Below are 22,945 nucleotides of genomic sequence, written 5' to 3'. Positions count from 1 at the left end.
GCAAATTAACAGGACAAAAACAAATGTGATTTCATATGTACAGGAACCCCATAAAAATATTAGACCCAAAAGGCAGGTAGTTGAAACTTATATAATATCCCCAGCTGAGAAAAGGACTCCAGGCCTAGGGCTACAAAGGGGAGGGAAGTCTTTCACAGGGAGGGAGAAGGGGTGTTTGGAAAATAGACTGCCCAGTTGTGCTGTTAAGTTTCTTAGATAAAAAGGTATCTCTATTAAGAGCTCTCTAATAGCTCACTTCCTGATACAGGCCCCTGTTTCAGTGTAAATTTAGGCAGTTGAGGGCAAAGTAAAAAGCTTTACCTGAACCTTTTGGGTTTTAATTGCCATCAGTTCAAAATAATCTTTTTGCCAAAGAGTTATATTTTGGAGTAGCAAAATCTGTCCTCCCTCAAAAGGCTTATGTCCCTGGCCTTTCTACAACTCACTTGCTACCCCCAGAGATGAAGTAGTCCATATTTTAGTTCATTTGAAACCCTTCTGAGGCACACAAGTGAGTCACAGCTTACCTACTCAAACACTAATAGTGGTTCTGAAAATGCGATTCCCACACCAGGGCCAGGAGGCACCTGGGAACCCGTGAGAAATGCAGTCTCCTGTCCACCGCACATCTGCTGAATCAGAAATTCTAGGGTTGGAGATTAGCAATCCATTTTAACAAATCCTGCAAGTGATGCACACTTGAGTTTAAGCACAAATTCTACTCTTAAATAAAATAGAACCCGTTTTAAATTAAATTTATTGGGGTGACACTGGTTAATAAAATTATATAAGTTTCAATGGTGCAATTCTATAATACATCATCTGTGTATTGCATTACGTTTACCACCCAAAGTCAAATATTCTATCACCATATATTTAACCTCCCTTTCCCTTTGGTACCCACCATAATCTTGTCTGTGTCTATGAGGTTTTGTTTGTTTGTTTGTCTTACTGTACGAAGAACCCTTTGCATTCTATTGAACATATAGTCATACCCTGTATAACAACGATTTGATCGCAGATATGACACTGACCCCATAACATAATAACAGAGCTGAAAAATTGCTATCACCTAGTGAAGTCATCTTACCAAAGACATTACTCACAGCTATTAATATAAAATAAAGATATAAAGAAAAATATTGTACAGCTGTACGATGTGTTTGCATTTTAAGTTGTGTTATTATAAGAGTCAAAAAGTTAATAAATTTAAAAAAATATGAAGTAAATGTTACAGCAAGCTAAAGTTAATTTATCACTGAAGAAAGAAAAACAATTTGTATAAATTTAGTGTAGCCTAAGTGCACAGTGTCTATAAAGTCTACATTAGTGGGCAGTGGTGTCCTAGGCCTTCGCACTCACTCACCACCACTCACTGACTCACCCAGAGCGACCTGCAGTCCTGCAAGCCCCATTCATGTTAAATGCCCTGTATAGGTGTGTTACCAGACCACTTCCGCACAAAGGCTGGCTCTGCCTTGGCATGGTTTGGGACTTTTAGAGTGTCAGGTGACCTTCAGATCCTTGACTAAATCGGGGAGAATTTCAAGCACAAATCAGAATAAATATAAAGCAAGTTTTACTCAGGTGGAGAAAAAGAAAGTGGCCAAGGTGTGGGTGCCACTGTGGGAATGTTACAGAACACACCCAACAGATATACTGTTGCCGAAAGGACCCTCCACTAGGTTCGTTATGCCTGCTGCCAGAAGAAAGACATCTCTCAATGCCAGAGATTTGTGAAAAGGAAAGGAAATATTTATTTAAAACTATACAGACTTAGAGTAGTGATTTAATGTCTTCATTAAAATATTAAAGTCCTTTGGAATACCCACAGACACACAGTCCTTCCTTCTCCCTCTGCCCTAGTCTGGGGAACCGTATCTCAGGAAAAGAAGTAGAAGTCCATGATTCAGGCTCCTGGCACCATCAGCTGTGTCGCCACCAGGATTTCCAGTTAATCCAAAACCATGTGGCACCTTCTCATGGCCCACCAGCAAGAGTCCTTTCACCCCTTTTCTTCCAGGCAAAGTCTCTCCTGCTTCCTAAGCCATGTGGCAAAAGGGAGCACCCCAAAGGCATGTGAACCAAAGCTGCAGGGGTCCCCACTCTGCCAAAGCCATGTGGTTCTCTCTCAAATGGCTGCCATGTCTGGCTTTAAATCCCCATGCCAACCTTCCTCTGCAGTCCATTTCCAACTCCTCCTACAATTGGTTACACCTGCCAGCATTCCTGTATACTTCCAGCTTTACTGGGCTGCCATAGTGAGTCTGGGCAGGTGTGGCCTCATGACGTGGAGTCAATCATCTCCAAGTTCTCTCATAGGTGCCATAACCAGGGGGAGTTGCCTCCCAGTTACATCTTGGGCGGAAGTCACTTCTGTCTCCCAGGCTCGAAGCATGGCCACAGCTATTTAACATACCCATGAAAACAGTTAAAAGTTATAGATATGTTAAATGACCATGCCAGAGGTTAGCTGCAAAGCTGTTGCTATGCAAAACAGCTCTCAATGGCCCTGCTCCATTTGTCCCTTCCCCCAACTCCAACCTGCAGCAGGGAAGGGGTGAGGACATCCTATATATTTTTCTAATATTTCCTGGACACCTTGAGTTCTGGACCCCATTCCAAATCCATATTTGGGACCTCCCTCTTGTCTGCACCCTGTTACAGAAGAAGTGAAAAGTATGCAATCCCACCAGGTACAGGCAACTGGAGAAAAAGTGGCTCATGAGACAGGTCAGTTAGTTTTGGGACTTTTGTGTTTCCAGGGGAGAGGAAGGTATCTCCAAACTTTGTGGCACCAAATTCTGACTCTTCCTCTGGTTGGGAGAAAACCTTGTTCCTAATATGACCTGTTCTGGAAGTGTCATGGCGGTTGTCCCTCTGGGCCCCCCTTCTACTTGTGGTGTCAGTTTTCATTAGGAGCCTTGCGCAGGTCTCAGGCCAATTTTCCCCCATGTCGGAGTGATCTGGTTCTAACCAGTCCTCGTTGGGGTTGACCTCTACAACAAGCACAGGGGTTCTCCTGCCGTAAAGGGTTTCCTCTGTGATTATGCCCGGAGGTGGAGACTCTGGTGAAAGGATGTTGGCTCCTCCTTCCTCGCTCCATTTGGCGGGATTTTCCTCTAACTTGTTTCTATCCTGCCTCAGGTATACCTTTCTGGATCTTTTATACCATATTTTTATTGTACCTTTGTAATGTTTAGATGTGTTCAGATACATAAATACTTACTATTATGTTATATTTACAATTGCCTACAGTATTCAATACAGTAACATGCTGTGAAGACTTACAGCCTAGGAGCAATACATCACATACCATACATTTTAGGTGTGCAGTAGGTTATACCATCTAATTTTGTGTAAGTTCACTCTGTGATGTTTGCACAACAATGAAATCTCCTAATGACACATCTTTCCAAATGTATCCCCAACATTAAGCCACCCATGATTATACCGAAACCAAAATCTGATTTGATATGTGACTATAGCTTTAGAAGTCATTCCCCCCACTTCTCTCTGCATACCGCAAGACCTTAACCTTTTCCCCTTTATAATCACTAACCCCTGAGGCAGCAGAAGACCCTAGCCTGGTCCAGTTTGAGCCTCTGGCAGGCTATAGATAGCATCTTGACCTAAGTTATGTTTCAGTTCTTGAGTCCTAAAGCAGAATGACCCCCTTAGCTCCCTCTCTATAAGACCAAACAGAGAAATGCAGAGCCGACCCCACAGCTGTCCTCAAGACCTGAAGAAACAATATATTGCCCTTACTCGCCACTGACCAATGAACTCCTAACACGACACCCAAACCCCTAATCCGCGGTGTCATGATTTTGCCCTATATAACCTGCTAGTCACCTGCCATTAGAGAGCCAGGTCTTTTAAGACACAAGCTCGCCTAACCTCCAGGTTGGCACCAATCTTATAAACTACTTCCTTTCCCCATGGCGACGTCCTGCTCATTCCTCTTTTGTCTACTCTGTGCAGGTGGACAGACTCACACATTGGGGTTCAATAACAGCAACAATTTTAATGTTTCCACTTTAGTGATACATGTGACCATAAGGTAGGACCCATTCTCTGATGACTTTGAAGAGAAACAGAATGTGTCTCCCTAAAATATGCTTTTTTGGCCTAAGAATTATTTAGGCTGATAATTAAAAAAAAAAAAACCAGCAGACAAGATACAAGCTCTAAAAACCAAATAGAAGTCACTCTTCTGTAAGACAAATTTCTATTTCTCAGGGACTCTCGTTTGTAAGGGCGATTTCCCTCTCTGCACCAGGAAGATGGGGAGGACCAAACCTACAGCAACTTTTATCACTGGAGAAGGGGCGGGTTTGAAACTGCACAGGAACCTCATTCTTGATTACTGCGCTTTTCCTAAAAACCTGTCTTTCTTCCACCAAACACTTTTTGTTTTTAGCTAAAGATGATACGTTTTTAAGGTGACGGTTGGACCATTTTAGGGAGTTACTCAATTTTCCTGGGTCTTTCCCATATATACAGAGGATACACATGTTATTACTTCTGTTTGCTTTTCTCCTGTCAATCCTTTAATCTTTCATTATGATTGGTGGAGGGGCTTAGCCAAGAACCTAGAAATATAGAGGGAAAATTACTGTTTCTCCAATACAACCTCTCCCCCGCATGCGCGATGTGCTTCCTGGCTGAATGGTGAAGTCCTATTGTTACAGGCGGGCACAGGTAACCAGGTTCTTGGTGATCGGGACAAATATTTGAACTGAACACCCAGAGTTTATAGCAGAGAACATGGGAGCAGGCCAACTCCAAGCAGAGACTAACCTCATGGGCTGGAGGGACTCTATTATAGGGTGGATCCTTCCTGGCTAGTTTTGGCAGGCTTTCACTGTGACAGGTAGTTGTAAAGCTACTGCACATGTGGTCTCCCATGGTTTTCCAGGATTGGCCGCCAGGAAGGGGGTCTCACAATGTTACCTAGTTGACTCCCCCTTTCCTGGGGTCCCCCCATACTAGGTTCACCTTTCCCTTCACCAGAGAATTATAGCTCTCCATGTTAGAGATTGGTGAAAAAGAAAGGAATTATTTATTCAAGTTATATAGACCTAAGAGTAATGACTTAATGTCTTCATCAAAATCCCAAAGTCCCTAAAAACACCCAGAAACACACACAGTCCTTTCCCCCTTCACCCAGTCCAAGTACCGTATCTCAGGAAAAGAAACAGAAAGCCCTGTGGTGGTTCTCTGCTAAAGCTGCGTGATGATTCTTCTCATGGCTGCGGGGAGAAGGGGGGAAGGGGGCTGTGGTCCTCCCATTCTGGCCAAAGCTGCGTGGTTCTCTTTGCTAAAGCTACATGGTGATTCTCTCTCACGTGGCTGCAAGAGTCCCCATTCTGGCCAAAAGTGTGTGGTTCTGTTATACCCAGGTAGGAAAATTACAGCTAGGGCATTACCCAACCCTAAATCTGCAGTTCCTGGAACAGGGTAATGAACAAACATCCGGGAACAATTGGGTTTAAAATTCTAGCCAAATAAGGTAACTAACCCGGCCAGAAAGTGCCCGCCAGCAGCAGCACCCACCAATCAGGGACCCTCGCCGTTTTTTAAATAAGCCAATAGCTAACCGCCACCTCTGCTTCTGTCTGCCTTTGCTTGCTTGCTAGAAAATATAAATACCCAGTAGTCTGTAAGCCAGGCACGACTTCCATTTTGTAGCTCTGAGTAGCTACGTGACTCCGATCACAGTTGGGGAAGTTCGCCCCGGCGCAGGAAAATCTTTGGCCATTAAATTTTTATCAATTCGGTTCCGGACTCTGAGAGTGTATATTTACTCGCTGATCGTCTACAACAGTTCTCTCCCCAGTGGCTGCTGCATCTGCGTTTAAATCCTCCTGCCAATCTTCCTCTGCAGTCCCATTTTCAACTCCTCCCACAATCGGCTACACCTGCCCGGACGCCCGTATCCTCCCAGCTTTACTGGGCTGCCATAGTGAGTCTGGGCAGGTGTGGCCATATTGATACAGGGTGCAGCTGGGGGGGGGGGCAAAAAAAGATTTGGAATGGTGTCCAGAATTCAAAGTGTATAGGAATATTGGAGAGACATATAGGAGGTCATCCCCCCCCCCCCCCCCCCGGAAGGGACAAATGGAGCAGAGCCATTGAGAGCTGTTTTGCATAGCAACAGTTTTGCAGCTAACCTCTGGAATGATTATTTAACATATCTATAACCTTTGACTGGTTTCATAGATATGTTAAATAGTAGTGGCCAAGTTTTGAGCCAGAGAGAAGGGAGTAGCGTGGACCAAGGATAACTAGGTAACTAGGTAACTAGGGGCTGCGCTCCTGAGTGAGAAGGCCTGTGTGAGAGCTTGGAAAAGACTGGCTCTGGGACATGAGGGGATAACTGCCCAGGTGAGGAGAGAGAGCCACTCGGTTTCAGCAGAGTGAGGACCCCCTCTTGGTGAGGTTAAAGAGGGAGCCACGTGGTTTTGGCAGGGTGCGAACCCCCTCTTGCCCAGGTGAAAGGGAAAACCACACAGCTTTGCCAGAATGGAGATCCCTGCAGCCAGGTGAAGAAGAAAGCCACATGCTTTGGGTGGAGTGCAGACTCCTGCAACTTTGGTAGAAGAGGCCCACACGGCTTTGGGGTGCCCCCTTTGGCCGCGGAGCCTGAAAAGTAGGAGAGACTTTGACTAGAACTTGGTAGAAAGAACTCTTGCCAGTGGACCATGAGAAGGTGCCACATGACTGGATTAACTCGAGAGATCCTGCCTACATGGTGATACAGCCGATGGTGCCATCGGCCTGAAAAAGGGACGTGTGCTCTTTTCCTGATTTACGGTACCCGGAGTTGGGACAGTGGGAGAAGCATTGTGTGGGTGTAGGTGTATATCCTAAAGGACTTTGCTATTTTAGTGGTGGTGTTAGGCCTGAATAGCATTAAATAAACACTTTGTTTCCTTTTTCACAAATCTCTGGCATTGAGAGATGTCTTTCCAATTGGCGGTAGACAGAAGAGCCCTGTAGATTTTAGTATTCTGTCCTTGGGAGGGGCCCCTGTTGTGTAGCAATATTTGGCATCCCTAGGTGGGCCACATATATTGCCCCCTCCCTTGGACCTCTTGTTTGGTAACACTATGGGGTGGAGCCAATCATCTCCAAGCTCTCACACAGGCGCTGTAATGAGGACTGGAGAGTTGCCTCCCAGTTACATCTTGAGTGGAAGTCCCTCTCTTTTCCCTGGCTCAAAGCATGGCCACAGCTATTTAACATACCTATGCAACCAGTTAAAGGTTACAGATATGTTAAATGACCATTCTAGAGTTTAGCTACATAACTGTTGCTATGCAAAACAACTCAATGGCCCTGCTCCATGTATGCCATCCCCCCAGCTCAGACTCGTGGGGGTGAGGACATCCCATATTTTTAATATTTCCTGGATACCCTGAGTTTTGAACCCCATTACAAATTCTTTTGGGGGCCCCCTGGCAGCACCCTCCTACACTATCAGCCCTTTGGCCCAGCAGTAAGGTGCTGTCTCACGGGCTGAGGGGCTAGCATTTGCCAGGGAAAGGGATAAGAAAAATGAAAGAGAGTGGAAATATTTAATTCCTGTAAACCTTTCCTAAGGGTTGTGGGTCCTCTGCCATACCCTAGAACCTATTTCCTTGAGCACTTATGTAATTTGATCTTTTGTTAAAGCCACTGTTGCCTAGAAGATGAATGCAATTTCCCACTCGGTTTTTAGGAGGTGAGCAGTTGACCTTTCCCACTCCATTTCATTATGAAGATTAAAGTTAAATAGCCTAATGGAGGAGAGGGGAATTTATTTCATATTAAATAATTAAAGTCATCAAGACAATCAAGATGATCAATGGAAACTGCGCAGTGTATTAGGTAGCAAATGTGAAAAAGAATTGTTCTCCAGATTACTGTCATATTTATTATATGGAAAGCATTTTAAAAAGGAGCTTTTATAATTCAAAAAGCATCTCTCTCATCCCCTCACGGTCACAAAGAGGAGAGACTTGTCCTTTTGTTGTGACTAATTTCCAAGTGAAAGAGCCACAGGAGGCGTGAGAATAGCCCGACTCCAAAAGAACTTAACAGAGAAGATTGATTCATCTTTTGACATTTTGGTTTCTTGTGTATTTATTAAAAATTATACCATTTTAGTGGAATAGGTTTTAACAAATGTCAACCTCAAGCATTTTCACATTTTTAGAAAACCAATTCTGCACGTCGGCAGGCTCCTTATTCACACCCCAGTCCTGCTCCAGCCGAAGGAGTGCGCACTTAGGTGTCACTGGTCTCCATGCACTTTCCTCAGACGGGCTGTAATGTCTCTCCGCACCCAGGTTAAAGATTTCTCTTTGCTTTGATGCCCCTTTATATGTCGTGGGTTATTTTCTTCCCACAAATGAATGTTACTCATTTCTATTTTCAATTTTGCTATTTTATACTTAATTAGATTTCTGCCATATTTATTTCTGAAACATGTCTCCTAAATCATCGTGTTCTCCACCAGCACTCATTAAGTTAGCCACAATCAATAAGCAATTTACTCTCCAAAATTTTTGCAGGGTGTAGTCATCTGAAAGGAGCTTTATTTAATCCAAATGTGAAACTAAAATTTTATGGTGTTTTTTATATCTCTGTCATTTATCTGCAAAATGATATCATTATCACTGGATGTCAAAAGATATAATTTACACATTTACTGTATTTAAGAGTTATGTTTTTACTTTCCTTTTTTTTGTTTCTGTGTTTTAAGTTTGCTTCTTTCTTGTCTGTATGTTAATGGCTACCTCTACCAAACAAATGATTCTTAAATGCTGATAGGTGCTTACCATACAATTCTGCAGATTTCTGTAGTTTATCACAATAAATAAAGACTGGTAGCCTTCCTTTGTGACATTACTGGGAAGTTCTCATTTGCATAGCAGCAGGCAGTAAACCGGAGCGGTTTTGAAATTGAGATTCCTGGGTTCTAATTCTAGCTCTACCTCTTACACAAGTTGAATGACAATGAGAAAAAAAATGTTTTCTTTTCAGTGCATGGCATATAGCAAGCCTGTTAACAACTAGAAGTAAGTTTTAGGAGGTTTGGCTGAAACATATTCACCACTGACCTGCACAGGGATTCCGTGGCTCTGACTGGCAGACCACTGTCCCGTTTTTTCCTCACCACGCAGAAGCTGAATTCTACATTAAAACAAAAAAAGTATAAATATATCCTTTTCCAATTAAAAAACTATTTTTAAATCACTGTAAGAGTAGCTATGTTTCATTATCAAAAGGATGGTAGTATAAGAACTAAGATAATGTAGTTTCAACAGTGGAGAATACTTATTTTCATCAGAATTTTTAGAATCAATTTCTCAAAGAAATACACAAAATGATACAGGGTGCAGCCGGGGGGGTGCAAAAAAAAGATTTGGAATGGTGTCCAGAATTCAAAGTGTATAGGAATATTGGAGAGACATATAAGCTGTCCTCACCCGCCCCCCTTCCCAGGGGGAAGGAACGAATAGAGCCAGGGCCATTGAGAGCTGTTCTGCATGGCAACAGTTTTGCAGCTAACCTCTGGAATGGTCATTTAACATATCTATAACCTTTAACTGGTTTCATAGATATGTTAAATAGCTGTGGCCGAATTTTGAGCCAGGAAGAAGGGAGTGGCTTCTACCCAGGATGTAACTAGGGGCTGCGCCCCTGAGTGAGAAGCACCAGTGTGAGAGCTCGGAAAAGACTGGCTCCGGGACATGAGGGGATAACTGGCCAGGTGAGGAGAGGGCCATACGGTTTGGGGCAGAGTGAGGACCCCCTCTTGGTGAGGTGAAAGAGGGAGCCATGTGGTTTTGGCAGAGTGCAAACCCCCTCTTGCCCAGGTGAAAGGGGAAAACCACGCAGCTTTGCCAGAATGGAGATCCCTGCAGCCAGGTGAAGAAGAAAGCCACATGCTTTTGGTGGAGTGAGAACCCCTGCAGCTTTGGTAGAAGAGGCCCACACATCTTTGGGGTGCCCCATTTGGCCACGTGGCCTGGAAAGCAGGAGAGACTTTGACTGGAACTGGATACAAAGAACTCTTGCCAGTAGACCATGAGAGGGTACCACAGTACTTTGGATTAACTCGAGAGCAAGCACAGTGACACAGCTGATGGTGCCAGCGGCCTGAAAAAGGGACGTGTACTCTTTTCCTGATTTACAGTACCCGGAGTTGGGAGAAGGGAGTGCTGTGTGGGTGTAGGTGTATACCCTAAAAGACTTTGATATTTTAGTGGAGGCATTAGGCCTGAATAGCATTAAATAAACGTTTTGTTTCCTTTTCACAAATCTCTGGCATTGAGAGATGTCTTTCCAATTGGCGGTGGACAGAAGAGCCCAGTAGATTTTAGTATTCCGTCCTTGGGAGGGGACCCTGTTCTTTAGCAGTTTTTGGCATCCCTAGGAGGGCCAAATATTGCCCCCTCCCTCGGACCTCTTGTTCGGTAACAAAAAGACTTCATTTTTAAATTAGCACAGGCCCGTGGTCACAGATTTTTTTAAAATTATAAGTAACTACAAATTTCTTGAAAAAGAAAAATTAAGAAAACACCATGTGAAGTATATGATTGCCTAACCACTAAGCTGTACACCAGAAACCAATAAAAAACAAAATAAAAATTAAGGAACAAGAGATAGGAGAAAAAAAAGAAAGAAGAAACAACTCAGAACTCTAATTTAAAGCATCAATTTACAAACTTCTTACCACATAGCACACATAAACTAATCACTAAAATTCTGTGGCACACCAAAAGAAAATCTTTTTTGCCAATCTCACAAAAAATAGGTATAATTTTGATTGATTTATACAAAAATTAATAAAATGATAGTAATTACTTACCCTTTTTGCTCCAAAGTGACTTTTTAAAGAAACAGGTGCTGCTCTGGCTGGTGTGGCTCAGTAGATTCAGCGCCAGCCTGCGAACTGAAAGGTCACTGGTTCAATTCCTGGTTAGCGCACATGCCTGGGTTGCAGGCCAGATACCCAGTTTGGGGTCATACAAGAGGCAACTGATTGATGTTTCTCTCTCCCGCTCATTCTCCTTCCCTTCCCCTCTCTCTGAAAATAAATAAATAAAAACTTTTTTAAAAAAAAACTTTAAAAAAAGAATTAGGTGCCTATATTTGTATATAAGAATTTCTGGTACCAAAAATTAACTAATCAGGAGGATCTAAGATGGCAGAGGAGTGAGAGAAAGCTACATTAACTTTCTTCCAGGACTAATCTGGAATTACCGCTCAACTGTAGAGAAATCACTGTAAATAACTAACTGAACTCTAGCTCAAGAGAAGCCTTATATGCAAGGACAGACCACTGTCACCACAATGAGACTGGTAGGGAACATAGAGGAGATGCGAGAGGGCTGGCTGGGCTCCCACAGGGGGCAGCTGAGGTGCCGGAGGGATATTTCAGCAGCCAAGGCTGTTCCCCCTGAGAAGTGTGGGGTCTAAACCCCAAGCTGGGCTTCCAAACCTACAGCACCAGCCAGAAAGGAACCCAGGTAATATCCAGCTGCAAAAAGCAACAGGGGTCTGTCAGCCAGTGAGAGACGGCTGGAGACACAGAAAGACGCTTAAAGTCTCAATGCACAAAATTGTATTTGCAGCCACGTACCCTGGGCTCCAGCAGAGGGAGGGAAGAGTGGACTAGAGACACCTGAGGAGAGTCTGGGGCTGGTAGCTCTGGGGAGAGAACTGAAGGAACAGCCCCCAAGATCCCTGTGCTGAGTCATTCCCCATGCTGCAGAAGTCATCTTTCTCAGGCAGAGCACTCCTACAAATAGCATCAGCCTGAGCAGAAGCAAGAGCCTCACCCACAAGAATCACCCTTACCACCCCTACCCTCTGGAACTTAAGCCAGGATGCTGATTATAGTTTGAGGCTATATCATTAATTAGTTTAACAACTATGGCAGATCTCTGGGAGCTCTATGAAAACTCAATTGACCCTCCCCTGGCCAGGTGCTGAAAGGAGCCAGCCTTTCTGCACAGCTGGGTTCTTTCTGCACAGAAAGAGGCCCAGAGCAGAGGGAGCCACATACTGTGGATCACTGATAACTCAAAACAGGTTGCCTGGTGCAATTCACAAGCAGCGTCTAACAAAGGCATATACCAGAGTCTTAGCACATCCACCTAATACATAGAAACAAATACAAAGAAGTGGCCAAAATAAGAAGAGAGAGAAATAAACCCCAAAAGAAATAACAAGAGTATTATTCAGTAGAAGAGCTAAATGAAATAGAGGCTAGCAATTCATCAGATAGAGAGTTTAGAATAATGATTATAAGGATACCAAAAAGCATAAAAATCATAAAATAGGACCAGTCGGAAATAAAGAATGCAATATCTGAAAAAAATAACACACTGTAAGAAATAAACAATAGGTTAAAGCAGAGGATCCAATCAGTGATTTGGAAAACAAGGTAGGAAAAAACACCCAAGCAGAGCAACAAAAAGAAAAATTAATTTTTGATGGGTCCCCCCATTAATTAATGGGGAGACCTTAAAAAACATTTTGGACAACATGAAGCATACCAATATCCTCATAATGAGAATACCAGAAGGAGAAGAGAGTGAACAAGGCATTGAGAACCTATTTTTAAAAATGACTAAAAACTTCCTTAATCTGCTGATGTAAAAAGACACACAGTCCAGGAGACTCAGAGAGTCCCAAACAAGTTGGGCCCAAAAAGGCCTACACCAAAATACATCATAATAAAAATGACAAGGCTTGAAAACAAGGAGAGAATCCTAAAAGCTGCAAAAGAGAATCGGGTAGTTATATACAAGGAAGCACTAATTAGATTGTCATCTGATTTCTCAATAGAAACATTTCAGGCCAGAGGGAGTGACATGAAATACTTAAGGTGATGAACAGCAAGGACCTACAACCCAGGCTATTTTACCCAGCAAAGTCATCATTTAAAATTGGAGAAGAAATAGGAAGCTTCCCAGACATGAAAATGCTAAAGGAGTTTGTCAACACCAAACCAGCACTGAAACAAATGTTAAAGGGCTGGCAAGAAGAAGGAGAAGGAGGAGGAGGAGCAGGAGGAGGAGGAAAAGGGGAAGGAGAAGGAGAAGGGGAGGAAAAAGGGAAAAATCAGAGGAAAATATCCTAACAATAAAATGGCACTCAATACATGTGTATCAATAATTACTTTAAATGTAAATGGCTTAAATTCTGCAAGCAAACAGCATAGGGTCACTGAATGGATAAGAAAACAAAACCCATACATATGAGGCCTCCAAGAGACACATCTCAGATTGAAAGATGCACACAGACTTGAAAAGGGATAGAAACTGATATTTTAAGCAAATGGAAAGGGAAAAAAAAGCTGGAGTAGCAGTACTTATATATGACAAAATAGATTTTAAAACCAAGGCCATAGTAAGAGACAAAGAAGAACACTATGAAATGATAAAGGTAACAATCTAACAAGAGGATATAACCCTAGTAAACATTTACACACCCAATGCCTAAATATGTCAAGCAAATGTTGATGGACATACAAGGAGAGATCAACAGAAAGGCAGTCAATAATTGGGGATTTTTAATGCCCTACTGACTTCAATGGATAGATCTTCAAGGAAGACAATCAACGAGAGGGCTTAAATGACTCACTAGATCAAATGATTTTAATTGATATCTTCAGGTCATTTCATCCCAGAGCAACAGAATATACATACTTTTCAAGGGCACATGGAACGTTTTCTAGTATAGAGCACATGCTAGGATACAAAACAAGTCTCAGTAAGTTTAAGAAGACTGAAATCATTATAAGCATCTTCTCTGACCACAGTGCTATGAAACTAGAAATCAATCATAAGAACACTGAAAAACACTAATAACATGTTATTTCACACTAACATGCTATTAAATAAAGAATGGATCAATAACAAGATCATGAAAGAAATCAAAACATACCTTGAAACAAATGAAGAAAAGGACACAACTGTCCAAAATCTGTGGGACACAGAGAAAGTAATGCTAAGAGGGAAACTCATAGCATTACTATCTCAAAAAATTCATAGCATTGCTATCTCAAAAAATAAGAAAAGCTCAAATAAATAATCTGACTTTGCACTTAAAGGAACTTTAAAAAGAACAACAAACAAAGCCCAAAAAGAGTAGAAGGAAAGAAATAATAAAGATCACAGCAGAAATAAGCAAAATGGAGTCTTAAAAAAACGACACAAAAGATCAATGAATCCAAGAGCTGATTCTTTGAAAAAATAAAAAAGATTGACAAACCTTTAACCAGACTCATCAAGAAAAAAAGAGAGAGGGCCCAAATAAATAAAATCAGAAATGAAAGAAAAGATTAACACCAAAGAAATACAAAGGATTGTAAGAAAATATTGTGATCAACAAACTGGACAAGCTGGGAGAAATGGATAAATTCCTAGAAACATACAATCTTCCAAAACTAAATCAGGAAGAATCAGAAAATCTGACTAGACAGATTATACCTAGTGAAATTAAAGCAGTAATCAAAAGCCCTTGACTGAACGGCTTCACAAGTGAATTTACCAACTCTCCAAGAACTAATACCTCTCCTAAAACTATTTCATAAAATTCAAGAGGAGGGAAGGCTCCCAAACTCATTTACGAGGCCAGTATTATCCTGAATCCAAAACCAGATAAAGACGCTACAAAAAAGAAAAATATAGCCCAGTGTAACTGATTAACACAGATGCTAAAATCCTCAAAAAAATATTAACAAACCAAATACTGCAATGCATCAAAAAGATCGTACACCATGATCAAGTAGGATTTATTCCAGGAATGCAATATTGGTACAACATTCTCAAATCAATAAATGTGATTCACCACATAAACAAAATGAAAGATAAAACCACATCATTATATCTATACATGCAAAAAAAAACCTTTTGATAAAATCCAACACCCATTTAAAACTCTCAGTAAAATGGAAATAGAGGGAGCATACCTAAACATAATAAAGGCCATGCCAAAGGTCTGTCCAGAAGATATCCAGCCATGTAATATGAAAAATAGAGACATTTATTAAAGAAGATACAAGATACAAGGCACATTGTATACAGGACAATGATGCCTCAGAGACCCCTTCAAAGTAGGCACCACGAGACCTCACAGAGTTCTCCCAATCACCATCAGCTGCCCTGTTGTATTTTCCTGAGTCTCATCAGTGGTCTGAAATTTCTCCCATTTCAAAAGTGATTTTAGTTTTAAGAAAAGCCAGATGTCACAGGGAATCAAATCTGGGCTCTAGGGTAGCTGAGTTACCTGGGTGATTTGATGCTTTTCCAAAAGTCTCTGCACAAAATGTGATACACGAACAGGCCCATTGTCATGATAAAACTGCCAGTCACCAGTTGCCTATACCTGTGGCCTTCTGAGTCATCTGCAAAGTTTCCACAGAGGAGTTTTCAAGCATAATGAGAATTTAATGCAGAAACGTTGCCCTACTCAGTCATTTTGAATGCCACAAACACACAGTACTCATGCTCACTGAATGGCATCTACCACCCACATTGACTTTTATAGTGAAGTCATCACTGTTCATGCATGCATGTTTCACTCTAGTCTCCTTGGATTCCAGGTTACAGCAATGTTGTGTAAACTATTGTCATTGTATTAACAATGGCTGTACATTTTTTTCTGGACAGACCTTATATGACAAACCCACTACCAACATCACACTCAACAGAAAAATATTACAAGTATTTCCCTTAAGATTGGAAACAAGACAGGGATGTCTGCTTTCATCTCTCTTATTTGACATAGTACTGGAAATCCTAGCCACAGCTATCATACAAGAAAAAGAAATAAAAGGCATCCAAATTGGAAAAGAAGTAAAACAGTCAATATTTGCACGAGACATGATATTGTGCATAGAGAACCCCAAAAAATTCCACCAAGAAGTATTAGAACTGATAAATGAATTCAGCAAAGCAGCAGGATACAGAATTAGTATCCAGAAATCAGTAGCATTCTTATATGCCAATAATGAACTATCTGAAAGGGAAACAGAAAACAATCTCATTTACAGTTGCATCAGAAAAAAAGTATCTAGAAATAAATTTAACCAAAGATATAAAAGACCTGTACTTGGAAAATTATAAGGCACCAAAGAAAGAAATTGAAAAAGATATAAATAAGTGGAAGTACATACCATGTTCATGGATAGGAAGAATTAACATCATTAAAATGCCCATACTACCCAAAGCAATCTATAGATTCAATGAAATTTCAATCAAGATTCCAATGACATATTTAACAGAACTAGAACAAATATTTCAAAAATTTATATGGAACCACAAAAGGCCCTGCAAAGCAATAGTGATCCTGGGAAAGAAGAACAAAGTTGGAGGAATCACACTAATATCAGACCATACTATACTAGTAATCATACTAGCAATCAAAATAGCATGGTACTGGCATAAAAACAGACACATAGATCAATGGAATGGAATAGAGAGCCCAGAAATAGATCCACACCTTTAGAGTCTATTGATATTTGACAGAGGAAGCAAGCACATACAATGGACTAAAGATAGTTTATTCTATAAATGATGTGGGGGAAATTGGACAGATACATGTAGAAAAATGAAATTAGATCATCTTCTCACACCACACAAAAAGAAATTCAAAATGAATCAAAGACTTAAATGTTATACCTAAAACCATAAAAATCATAGAAAAATATAGTCAGCAAAATCTGGAACATTGTTCATAGAAATTTTTTAACAGATATATGCCCCCAGGCAAGGGAAGCAAAAGAAAAAAATAAACAAGTGGTACTACATCAAGCTAAAAACTTTTGGCACAGCAAAGGAGACCTTCAACAAAATAAAAAACCCACAGAATGGGAAAACACATTCACTGATATATCTGATAAGGAATTAATATCCAAAATTTATAAAGAACTTACAAAACTCAGCATAAAAAAAAATCTGATGATCCAATCAAAAAACGGGCAAAAGATCTGAATAGACACTTGAAGACATACAGATGGCCCAGAGACATATGCTCAACATCACTAATCATCAGAGAAATACAAATTAAAACCACAGTGAGATATCATCTCACACCTATCAGAATGGCTATCATCAATAAATCAATAAATAACAAATTTTGGCAGGAAGGTGGAGAAAGGGGAACCCTTTTGCACTGTTGGTGGGAATGCAGATTGGTGCAGCCACTATGGAAAGCAGTATGGCATTTTCCAAAAAAAGTAAAAATAGATCTGCCTTTTGACCCTGTGATTCTACCTCTAGGAATATATCCGAAGGAAACCAAAACGCTAATTTGAAAGTACATATGTACCCCTATGCTCATTGCAGTGTTGCCGCGGTCCGGCCGCAGCGGGTCAAGGGGTCCCACAGGTGAGGGTAGGCGTCGGGGCCGGGTAACAGACGACAACACGCCTCAAAGGACAGTGAAGCTCTGTTCCGTTTATTGCAAGTACAAGCAGGTTTTTATATTTTCATTTTAGGTAGTGATTAACATTTGCAGTATAACATGATCATTTAAGCAGAAAAAATTAATACAAAGGTAATCAGTAAAAGTACGAAAGTTCCCATAGATTTAGTTACAAAGAACAAAGATTATTTTAACCAGGAGAGCTATTAATCAGACAATTAGAAGTATCTTATTGTATATTAAAGTTTCTCAGAATTTGTCATAGGGCAAAAGGATATGCTAGATTGAGTAGAGAAAATAGGAGATTTATTATAAGGCCCTTGTGATGTCTAACTTAGCTATCTACCTTTTTTTGTCTAAAATGTTTTTCTGTGTACTATAAATTCTGACTCTTTATTAACTGTTTAGTTTGTAATAACTAGCTAGCTTTTGTTATTTCTTTGCCTGTCTAGTTGATATATATTCTTATTCAAGGTAAAGGAGGGGCTATTCCTATGTTGCAGGGGGCTTTTAAGGGTACTTCTTTTAAGTTTCTCTAGGAGTTCTTTTATAGACATGTTTTGTACTTTGATTCCCTCTAAGAAAGCAGTGAAATCATCTCCTGATTTCCTAGAGTTTTCTAACTTATCTTGGGTGTTTTTCCAATGATCTGTTATTGATTAAGTTTGAATTCTTAGATTGTTCTAGTTGTTTCTTTGTACCTATATTCCCTGACGTTTCTAGTATGATATCATTATTCTGTTCATTGAGCCGGGTGCAAGGGTATTCATAATGATTAAAGCAGAAAAGGTCATGATCCCCAAAGCAAGCACAATCACAATAGGTATTGCAGGGCCTTCCATGCCACGTCCACCAAGTTGGAAACTGCTTCCTTGAAGTCTTACACCCCCTCTCAGGACCTTGTCATGGAGAGAGGGATCCAACAGTGGACGCGGCAGTGGATGTGGCACAGTGTTATTTATAATCACCATGATATGGAAGCAGCCCAAGTGTCCATCAATAAATGAGTGGATAAAACAACTAAGGGACATTTATATAATGGAATTCTACTCTACCATAAAAAGAAGATAGATCTTCTTTCAATGGTTTGGATAGATCTGGAGAACATTATGTCAAGTGAAATAAGCCAGAGAAAGACAAATAACATATGATCTCAATCCTATGTGGAATTTGATAAACAAACTGAACTAACAAACAAAATAGAGAGAGACTCATACAGAGCAGGATGACAACTAAGTCAGGGGCTGATGGAGTTTAGGGGCTGGAGGGATTGAGTAAAAAAGAAAAAGGACTTATGACCATGGACAACAGTGTGATGATTTCAGGGGGTTAGAGGGTGTGAGGGGACTAAATGGTAATGGAAAAATACACAATGAAGATTATATCAAAAAAGAATTAACCAATCAGATGCTACTTTATTATGCAATGTGATCAATAAAATGCAGCTCTCTTATATGACCTATATGTTTATGATTCAAGACAGGGTATTCACACTGGACAGTATTGTGTTAGTGGTTGTCTTTTTTTTTTAGCAATCTAATCAAAAAGAGGTCAGTCCCCCTGACTAAATACTCTCAGGCATTGCATGTTTTAAAATTCTTGTGGCACACCAGTTGAAAATCACTGATTTAAAAGAACCAAAATTAAGATCTGATATTTAAAACAAATTAAATCGATGTTTCCAAAACACCATGATTAACTCTGCATACTAGCACAGTAAAGGATCCAAGAAGTCCTGCAATAAAGAATACTGTCTAGATTATTTTAGCTTAGGAATTCTAAAACTACTTTCATCATGGAGACTTGTTTCCTTGGGACACCTCTAAACGCTTTGCTGAGCTAGCTTTCTAGATCAGATAATTTGGAAACCACTAATCTAAACTAATCACTGGATACTTAAAAACCTAAGGCCAAGTCTTTAAACATCTGAGTTCCCAGAGACCTATCACACTTTGGGCCTCATTATCCATCTTCATATGTTATAGCCCAAACAGATTCTATGCCATTGACCGATTAGGTTAGATATTTGCACACTTTTGTTTACATGGTCCCTTGTATTAATCAACTCCTTGTCATCTCAAATACTTTACCTAATCTTTCTGGGTAAAATTGATTTTATTTTTGAGGATCCCACAATACTGTGAAGTTTTAACTCTATTACAGACTTTATTTGACCCCTAAACTCTCTTCAAAATTAGACCATAAGTATATGGAATTAAATACAATAACATATCCCTAGTATCATATTGCCTTGCATATAATCACATGTAATTTGCTTCCAAAACTAGTTTAAAGTCTTTTTGAATCTTTAAATCTTCTATGAAATTCTACAGAATGCTTTACATAGGATAGATACTGAAATATATTTCCCATTTGAGTTGAATGATGACCCAGAATTGTGACAAATTATTTGAAACTAGTGCAGAAAAGAGAAAATTGAGTTTGTTTACAACATTCCAATTATCTCCCATCTAGACCCACATTTACTAGACTAAACTTATTAAGACAAGAAGATAACATATTTTACATTCTGACATTAACATATCATGGAGAAAGATTCATCTGTAATTTAATGATTTCTGAGAACTAGGTCATGTGCATCTTATTACCACATAATTTGGGCATTTCAGTACAAACAGAGTAAAGACTGCAGTGATGCTAAAAAATGTATTCAAATAAACGTAAAAGGCAGTGTGCATACCTCAAATCCAAAATATATTAAGGACAGGTTTTATTGGCCTGGATCATCAGGAGAACTTCCTCTCCACCTAGCTTACTTGCATTGGCACAGTTTTAGGGAAACGGACATACAAATAATGCCTTACTTGAAATTGAGCCATGGAAAGAATCCTGTATTTCTCACTTATTTCCTTCATTGTCCTAAGTTCCATTTAGGAGAAAATATTCCCAATTAACTGGAGATAAACTTTGGTGAGACGGGAATCTAACCGAAGAGCTTCTTCAAGTGTAGAGCCTTCTAGTAGACACACAAGTGGCAGGAACAGGAGAGGCCTCCTGAGTTCTTGAGGAACTCCAGCCTTCAACTCCCTCCGCTTGATGGCCACACCCCTAGTTCTCAACAAGCTCCCTAATCCGTAGGGATTCTCTAATGTCCCTCTGCAGCTCCTAAAATTGTGGCTTCTTCTTGCTTTTCTCTAAATATTTATCAGATATACTAGAATTAAGCTATACTTTACTCTGTTTTAGGTGCCAGTTTTGTACTTTATACTTAAGGAATACCTTAAACCTCAAAATTCCTTATGTGGGAGATTTTCACCCCTACTGTTTTAAACCGATATATCAGGTTCATTGACGAAGAATTAATTGGGATTGACCAAAAAAGAATAGGAACTTGTGGACATGGTCAACAGGGCAGTGATTTCTGGAGGGAAGGAGGTATAAGGGGACTAAATGGTAATAAAAATATAATTCAGAGTATAAAAAATAATAATAAAACATTTAAAAATGAATTAAGAATTAAGGGAAGTGTATATCCACATTTCCATCCTTAATATTCTTTTCCATAGGCACCGGGGAAATAATGTAAACAACAGATGTATTAGTAATGGTGGTTAACAGTTATTAGATTTTGTTCTCAAATCTTTGTATGAATCAGTTCATTTAACCCTCATGACAATCTCACCAAGAAGTACCACTATCATCCCTATTCTATAGTTGAGGAAATTGAGATACATGATGTTAATTAACTTGCCCAGATTAAATGGTTAGTGAGTGACAGACATGGTATTTGAATTCAAGCAGTCTGGGTCCATATTTCTACGTTGTCCATGCCCTTTTGAAGGCATGAGCAATAAAATAAATCATCTGAAATGCCATCATTGAGGGATGATACAATTAATATTTTGTTAAATATCATTTCAAGCATGTCTTTAGAAATATGCTCACTTCCAACAGGGCTTTCCCACTCACAAGTCCAGCACTCAGTCCTCTAGGGCCTCAAAGTTGTCAGACCTCTCACATGGTGACTCACGGCTCCAAAAGGAAGTATTTGAAGAAGGAAGTAGACGCAGCCCTCTGGTTAGGCCTAACCTTGGAAACCAATGGAGCTCACTTTGGCTGTACTCTGTTGGTCCAAGCAGTTCGTACGGCATGTTGCCATCCTGGGGGAGGGCTCCTAGATGTCTATCTCTAAACTGAAGGGGTGTCAAGAAATCCTTGGCCATCTCTTATCTTCCATGCCACAATTAAAATAGTTTAAGCATCCTTTCAGGCATGCTTTTTTTAATTTATTTTTTCTGAGAATTAAACAATGTTACTACGTGAGCTTTTTATTTTGCTTTGTTTTTTTCACATGAGGTTTCAAGAAAGGAGGAAAGAAGATGTATTTGCCTTTCTGGACCTTAATTTTCCTCAGACAGAGCTCCAGCTCTTGGCCCTCTAGCACACGACCATCTGCTTGGTCAAACCAGCCTGGTCTTTTTTTAATTTTTCTTCTTTTTTTGACCCTAACCTTTCCTTCCAGCATTATCTCCCCTATTTCTCTTCTGACAACCAGTGATGCATCCTAACTGTTCCTCATTCTTGACACTGGCCTGGTCTTGAAGCGATGCGTGCAAGAAGCTTGCCCTGCTAGAACAGCTCCTCTAAAACACTGCCAATGTGGGCGTTCTCTTTCCTTTCACTGTATGTCTTCTGAATTTTCTTTGATTGTTTTTTGTTTAAAATCTCTTTCTCTTCAGGAGTCAGCTTGGTCCCCCTCCTGCGGCCCAGGGGCAGTGCACAGTGGGACTCCTACCACTGTCGGTACGGTGTACCGACCAACATGAGGCATTTGCATTGCTTTACTAGGGTCTTGGTCCAGACCAGTTCGTTGTTGGATGCATTGTAGACGACATCAATAATCCTTGTTTTGCACATACAACACGCTGTGCCGGAGAAGTTGCCCATGTCCAGCCTCAAGGCTGGGTACTTCTTGTTGCCTCACCATACACAAACTGTGTATGCAGCAGCGGGCAATCTTAGTGTTGGCAGGAGGGCACCCCAGCTCATATTTTTGCTTCTTGTGGTGGGGGTTTCTCTTGTCCCTAGTCTTGTAGTGCTTGTGCCAGCTGTCCTGAGAGACACCCATGGCTTGGTGCTGGCTGGAAAGAGCTATGTTTATATATATACATATACATATACACATACATACATATAAACATATCTATGCACAAACATATATCTATTTATATATGTATTTATTTTAGATTATGTATGTGTTTACATATATGTTTTTATATATAATCTTAAATAAATGGAATCATGGAAATGCCCTGTTATCCACATTACATATATACCTAATTTATAAAGTTTAATTTAGAAATTAGGCACAGTAAGAGATTAACAACAATAACAAACAATATAGTAAAATAATTGTAACAGTAGATTGTAATAAAAATTATCTGATTGTGCTCTCTTTCTCTCTCTCAAAAAATCTTTTTATTCTGAGCTCACTCTTTCACTTAAAGGAAGCACTTGGCGGCTTCCACTGACATGTCCCAATTGCCAGCAT

The 22,945-nt window shown here is 40.3% G+C and overlaps 1 pseudogene; it reads right to left on the bottom strand.

Annotated features, from left to right (window-relative positions):
* Positions 1-2,296: 2,296 nt before the first annotated feature.
* On the bottom strand, positions 2,297-22,522 carry LOC119054525 (40S ribosomal protein S8-like; annotated as a pseudogene).
* Positions 22,523-22,945: the final 423 nt, after the last annotated feature.

The sequence above is a fragment of the Artibeus jamaicensis genome, unplaced genomic scaffold, assembly GCF_021234435.1.
Source record: "Artibeus jamaicensis isolate MK-2021 breed Jamaican fruit bat unplaced genomic scaffold, CSHL_Jam_final contig_3173, whole genome shotgun sequence".
Classification (NCBI taxonomy): Eukaryota; Metazoa; Chordata; class Mammalia; order Chiroptera; family Phyllostomidae; genus Artibeus; species Artibeus jamaicensis.
The sequence above is the reverse complement of the archived record's forward strand: the minus strand, read 5'-3'. Positions and strand labels throughout refer to the sequence as shown.